The sequence below is a fragment of the Cebus imitator genome, unplaced genomic scaffold (assembly GCF_001604975.1).
Source record: "Cebus imitator isolate Cc_AM_T3 unplaced genomic scaffold, Cebus_imitator-1.0 Scaffold388, whole genome shotgun sequence".
Taxonomy (NCBI): Eukaryota; Metazoa; Chordata; class Mammalia; order Primates; family Cebidae; genus Cebus; species Cebus imitator.
The window spans coordinates 654,509-661,227 of NW_016107703.1; the positions used below are offsets into that span (position 1 = coordinate 654,509).

The 6,719-nt window shown below is 50.1% G+C and overlaps 1 protein-coding gene across 3 annotated transcripts in view; it reads left to right on the forward strand.

Moving 5' to 3' along the window:
• Positions 1–1,550: 1,550 nt before the first annotated feature.
• Positions 1,551–6,719, forward strand: part of CUNH7orf50 (chromosome unknown C7orf50 homolog) — a 129,427-nt gene continuing 124,258 nt past the window's right edge. Inside the window, exon 1 of one of the 3 annotated variants that reach the window (XM_017508243.2) lies at positions 1,551–1,693. The gene's annotated coding sequence lies outside the window, so the exon portion shown is untranslated. Of the gene's footprint in view, positions 1,713–6,719 lie in introns of all 3 variants that reach the window. The other 2 variants (XM_017508241.2, XM_017508244.2) reach the window with 2 other exon arrangements.

Sequence of the window (6,719 nt, forward strand, 5' to 3'; positions counted from 1 at the left end):
CACGCCTGGCTAATTTTTGTATTTTTAGTAGAGATGGGGTTTTGCTATGTTGGCTAGGCTGGTCTTGAACTCCGGACTTCAAGTGATCCACCCACCTCAGACTTCTGAAGTGCTGGGATTATAGGAGTGAACCACTGCACCTGGCCAACTTCTAATGAACAGAATATGGCAAAAGCCCAGGGAAATCACTTCTGAGATTAGGGTCCAAAGAGACTGTGGCATCCATCTTGTGTGTGACCCCTCTTGTGTGCGCTCGCTCTAAGGCAAGCCAGCTGTTGTGTTGTGAGCTTCCTTGTGGAGAGGCCCATATTCCAAGGAACTGAGGGCAGTCTTTGAGCAATGACCTTGGAGGACTGAGTCCTTACAATATTCATGTGTGTGAGCTTGGGAGTGGATCATTCCAGACAAGCTTTCAGATGAAATCGCAGCCCTGGCAGACACTTTGACCACAACTTGGTGAAACCTTGAGGCAGAGGCACAGAGTTCAGCCACGCCCACCTTCCTGACCCCCAGATACTGAGAGAAAATAAATCTTCTTTTAGGCTGTTAAATGTTAGGTTAATTTGTTACACAGAAATAGGAAACAGATGCAATCTTCTACCAGCAAAGAAGAATGAACCTTCTTTGCTTGTCACCTTTGGATTTCTGAGGCAACAAGGTACATCATACTTAATATGGCTGCCAAGCACTAAGTTACTGGGTAACTTAAAAGCATGATTTTTTTTTTTTTTTTTTTTGAGATGGGGTCTGGCTGTGTTGCCCTCATCATAGCTCACTGCAGCCTCCATCTCCTAGGCTCCAGCAATCCTCTCACCTCAGTATCTGGAGTATCAGAAACTACAGGCACGTGCCACCACACCCGGCTAATTTTTATTTTTTTTAATTAATTTTTTAAGACAATCTCACTCTGTCGTCCAGGCTGGAGTGCAGTGCCACGAACTCAGCTCGCTGCAACCTCCACCTCCCGGGCGCAAACGATTCTCCTGCCTCAGCCTCCTGAGTAGCTGGGATTACAGGCATGCGCCACCACGGCCGGCTAATTTTTGTATTTTTAGTAGAGGCGGGGTTTCACCATGTTGGCCAGGCTAGTCTCCAACGCCTGAGCTCAAGCGATCCGCCCGCCTCAGCCTCCCAAAGTGCTGGGATAAAAGGCGTGAGCCACTGAGCCCGGCCACAGGTATTATTAAAATAGTATCCACCCTGTATATTTACTTTTTAGCACCTATGCTGATTTTTTAATTCAGCACGAAGTTTGAGTCCTATTTGTGTTATTCGCAACAGCCGTAGCTCACCCATTTCGACTGCGAGTGGAGCTCCATGCCCTGGACCCTCGGAGGAGGCCCCACCCCGTGGGCGCCCTGCCGGCCGGGGCAGCTGCACCCCAGACCCTCCTGAGCGCTGCAGGGCCCGAACCCAGTCATCTGCAAGTGTACCGGGCAGAGCTGGTTACCTGTTACCTTGGCAACCGGCTGCTATCCTAGCAACTCGAAGCCCCTAGAGATGGCGTCACTAGCCCGCGCCTAGGCCTGGCTCCGATACCCGTGCTGCCGACGTTTGCCATTAGCCGGCGGAGAGACTGACGCAGATTTCGCCCAATGGGAAGCTCCACCCTCTTGAAGGTAGGACTAACGCGTACCTGAGGTGCGGGTCCCTGCCGGAAGCCGCAGTCTGCGGCTCTGCTGGGCAAACGCAGGTGGGCAAGGTGGACGCAGGTAGGCGCGTGGGATCCCGGCGGGGTGGCTGGCGGGTCAGGGCGCCAAGGAGACCCAGAGCCCCGGGGCGGGCTCCCGCGGGGCTCCGCCCCTTCCACGTGGGTGCGTGAAGGCCTGGCGCGTGCGACCTGGCGGCGGCTTTGGGGTCTGCAGTGCTGGGAAGGCCCGGCGGGGGCTCCGACGTCCGCAGCGCCTCTGGTTTAGCCCGGCGCGGGCGAGCGGAAGGGACGCCGCTGGCTCCTAGTTCTAGGCCGTCAGCCCTCGCGGTGGCTCTGGTTTCATTGTCTTCCTTTGAAGACGCGAGTTAGAATTCATTGAGCCCTGATTGCACCCCGAGGCTTTCAGTTCTCACTTTCTCTTTATTTTTTATTTTTTATTTTTGAGGCAGTGTCTCGTTGTGTCACCCAGGCTGAAGTGCAGTTGCGTGATTATAGCTCACTGCAGCCTCTACCTCCTGGGCCCATGTCGTCCTCCCGCCTCATCCTCCCGTGTAGCTGGGACCACAGGCCCACGCCACCATGCCCGGATAATTTTTAAAAATGTTTTTTGTAGCAATGATGTCTCACTATATTACCCAGGCTGATCTTAAATTCTTGGGCTCAAGCGATGGTTCCTCCCACCTCGGCCTCCCAAAGTGCTGAGATTGCAGGCATGAGCCACCGCGGCCGGCCTTACTTTTCATCGTAAGCATGCTTTCCATTTCCTTCCTTCCATCATTCATTCATTGTTTAAAAAAAAAAAAAACATTCATAGGGTTCCTTTTGTGTGTCAGCACTGTTCAGGGCATTGGGCTGCAGCCGTAAACAAGTGGAGACAAGTCTGTGACCTAGTGAACTTACTTTCTGGAGGGGAGAGACAGATGAACAGGGTGCACAGAGCAGGTGGTGATAAGTGCCATGGAGAAGATGAGAACGGGGGGGTCGAGAGTGGAGAGGAGGAGGAGTGAGGCACCAGAACCTATTCCTCTACCTATTCCAGGTAGAGGAAACAGCAGGTGCAGATGTAAACAACAGGGAGCCCAGTGTTGCTGGGCCAGTTTAGGCACAGAGAGAGAAAGAGGAGGTGCGGCCCCAGAGATGTGGGGTGGGGCCAAGGCTGTCGTGGGGACCTTTCCAAGCTCCAAGAATCTTACTTTTCCTCCAGGTGGAAGGGGGGTCAGTTTGGGAAGTTTTCAAGTGAAGGTGACACACAACCTGATTGAGGAGTTTAGAAGCCATTGTGAGAGGTGGTGGCTTGCACCGGGATACCCGGATGATTGTAAGGGAGTCACATTTTGGGTGTATTTCAGTGGTAAACCAATGGGAGCTGGTGGTGGGTTGGCTGAGTGTGTGAGAAAGAGAGGAGCTGTGGATGCACAAAGGTTTTCAGCTTGAGTTGCAATGTGAACTTCATCAGATAGATGTTTATGGAAAGAATGAACACTAGGAAGATCAGGTTTGTGAAGGATGATCAGGAGTTTTGATTATGAATTCTTAAGCTTGCGATGATCTGTGTGTAGATGGTATATATGCGATACATATAGTTATATATACAGTTTATATACACACACACACATATATATAAATTTTGAGATGGAGTCTGGTTCTGTTGCCCAGGCTGGAGTGCAGTGGCGCTATCTCAGCTCACTGCAACCTCCAAGTGATTCACTTGCCTCAGCCTCCCAAGTAGCTGGGATTACAGGCAGGCGCCAGCACGCCTGGCTAATTTTTGTATTTTTAGTAGTGACAGGGTTTTGCCATGTTGGCCAGGCTGGTGTGGAACTCCTGAACTCAAGTGATCCCCCTGCCTCGGCTTCCCAGAGTGCTGCAATTACAGGTGTGAGACACCATGCCTGACCATACACACTGTACACACACACACACACACGTATATATATGCATACACACGTGTAATATGTGTATAAACAGCATGTGGCCGGGTGCAGTGGCTCACACCTGTAGTCCTAGCACTTTGGGAGGCCGAGGTGGGGGGATCACTTGAGGTCAGGAGTTCAATATATACATGTATATATGTGTGTATGTACATGTATATTACCATGTATGTATATAATCATACAAAGACACAGTTGAGTTGGCAGTGTAGTTCAAGGAGAGGGTTAAGAAGAGACCTGTAAATGAGGAAACAAAGTCATCAGCGGCTAGTTGGTATTTAAAGCCACATGACCAAATGGGATCACTGAGGGAGTGAAGAGGCTGGGCACTAAGCCTGGGTCCTTCAGTGTTCAAGGCAGGGCGATTAAAAGGTCAGAGCAAAAGCAGGAGTTGTGCTGTCTGTGCTGGATGCCAAGTAAAAAACGCCTGTCAAGAGAGAAGGAAGAGGCTGGGTGCAGTGGCTCACGCCTATAATCCCAGCACTTTCAGAAGCCGAGACAGGTGGATCACCTGAGGTCAGTGGTTTGAGACCAGCTTGGCCAAAATGGTGAAACCCCGTCTCTACTAAAAATATAAAAATAAGCCAGGTGTGGTGGCGCATGCCTGTAATCCCAGCTACTTGGGAGGCTGAGGCAGGAGGACTGCTTGAGACCGGGAGGTGGAGGTTGCAGTGAGCTGAGATTTTGCCACTGCACTCCAGCCTGGCCAACAGAGCGAGACTCTGTCTCAAAAAAACAGAGAAGGCCGGATCAACAGTCCGACATTGTTAGATCAAATAAGTTGCATACTGGGGGTCGGCAATGGGATTTAGCCACATGGGTGTCATTGTGGTAGGGTGGTTGGGGCAAAAGCCTGATGGGATAGGGGAGAAAAGAAGTCAGAGCCACGACAGGTAGGTGATTATTTATTTATTTATTTATTTAGAGACACAGCCTCACTCTGTTGCCCAGGCTGGAGTGCAGTGGCATGATCTTGGCTAACTGTAACCACCTCCCCGGGTCAAGTGATTCTCCTGCGTCAGACTCCCGAGTAGCTGAGACTACAGGCAGGTGCCACCACACCTGACTAATTTTTGTATTTTTGGTAGAGATAGAGTTTTGCCATGTTGTTAGGTCTGGTCTCAAACTCCTGACCTCAAGTGATCTGCCCTCCTTGGCCTCCCAAAGTGCTAGGATTATAGGCGTGAGCCACTGTGCCCGGCCTGTTTATTTATTATTTTTGTAGAGACAGAGTCTTGTGTTGTTATGGCTGGTCTCAAACTCCTGGGCTCAAGTGATCCTCCTGTCTCAGCCTCCCAAAGTGCTGGGATTACAGGCATGAGCCCTTGACCCTTGCCAGGGTAAACAACTCGTGAGACTTTTCTGCAGAAGGGAGCTGAGAAGTGGGGTGTACATTGAAGGGCACGTGGAGCCAAGAGAGTTTAAGATGTGGGAGGTTGCAGTTGCCTCAGCAGAATGCAGGAGCTAAGGAGGCCAGATACGGAGAGTTGCTCAGAGCGATACCCTTAAGCAGGCGAGGGCAAGGAGACCTTGCGCAGGAGTCAGCGTTCACCTTGCTGGGAGCACACGCCTGCTGGCCAATGGGTAGGCGTAGCGGGAGCTACAGCAGGAAGTTCCCTCTGATTGTATTTGTGTTCTCAGTGACCGGGAACTAAGGTCATCCGATGAGAACAGAGAAACGGGAGACGTGGGAGGCTTGAGGTAGGAGAGGTGAAAGAATGAGTCATCCTGGGAAAGGGCTGGAGTAGGGACGTGTAGCAGAATTGCTGGGCAGCACTGAAATCCACGTGAGGTTAGTGGTTGTTTATTTATTTATTTATTTATTTTTTGAGGCAGGGTCTTGCTCTGTTGCCCAGGCTGGTCTTGAACTGCTGGACTCAAGTGACCCTCCCATCTTGGCCTCCTGAGTAGCTGGAACTACAAGGGCTTTCTACCATGCCTGGCTAATTTTTGAATTTTTGTAGAGATGGCATCTTGCCATGTTGTCCTGGCTGGTTTCAAAATCCTGGGCTCAAGTGATCCTCCCACCTTGACCTCCCAAGTTGCTGGGATTACAAGTGCCACCATGCCTAGCCCGTATTTTTAAATAGTATCCTTAGGCTGGGCGTGTTGGTTTATGCCTGTAATTCCAGGACTTTGGGAGGCCAAGGTGGGCGGATCACCTGAGGTCAGGAGTTTGAGACCAGCCTGGCCAACATGGTGAAACCCTAATAAAAATTCAAAAAATTAGCCAGGCATGGTGGCGCATGCCTGTAGTCCCAGATACTCAGGAGGCTGAGGTGATAGGATCACTTTAACCCAGGAGGTAGGGGTTGCAGTGAGCCGAGATTGTACTACTGCACTCCAGCCTGGGCAACAGAGCGAGACTCTTATCTCTAAAAAAATTAAATAAATAAATAAATAAATAAGTAGTATGGTTATAGTGAGATTTTTTTTTGCTTGTTTACCACTTTGAGGCATAATCTATTGGTATCCTACTCTGATAGATGTGCTTCAGTTTCCTCATCTGTGCACCTACCTCACTGGTCACTAGAATTAAATGGGCTAATATATGTGATCTCTTAGCATAGGACCTGGCTGGTTGTAAGTTTTCAGTGCACACAGATTTTAGTAGTGAGTGTTACCGTGAGTGGCTCCCTCCAAATCTTCTTCCTTTTTAATAGAAATTTATCTGAATCACTAGATTTTATTTGCAGAAAGGCCTATAAGGAAAAATAATGTTGATGAAGGGTCTTGGTGCTTTCTGACAGAGTGATGTCAAGCCCCGCATGTGCTGCTGATACCGCAGGCGAGTGCAGTCATGGCCGGGAACCACGCTGTACTGCCTTTTTTTTTTTTTTTTTTTTAAATTGGAGACAGCATCTCACTCTGTCGTCCAGACTGGAATGCAGTGGTGTAATCTTGACTCACTGTAACTTCTGCCTCCTGGGTTCAAGTGATTCTCTCGCCTCAGCCTCCCCGGTAGCTGGGATTACAGGCACTCACCTACCTGCCTAGCTGATTTTTGTATTTTCAGTAGAGACGGGGTTTCACCATTTTGGTCAGGTGGTCTCAAACTCCTGACCTCAGGTGATCCACCCGCCTCAACCTCCCAGAGTGCTAGCATTACAGGCATGAGCCATTGAGCCCAGTCTTGC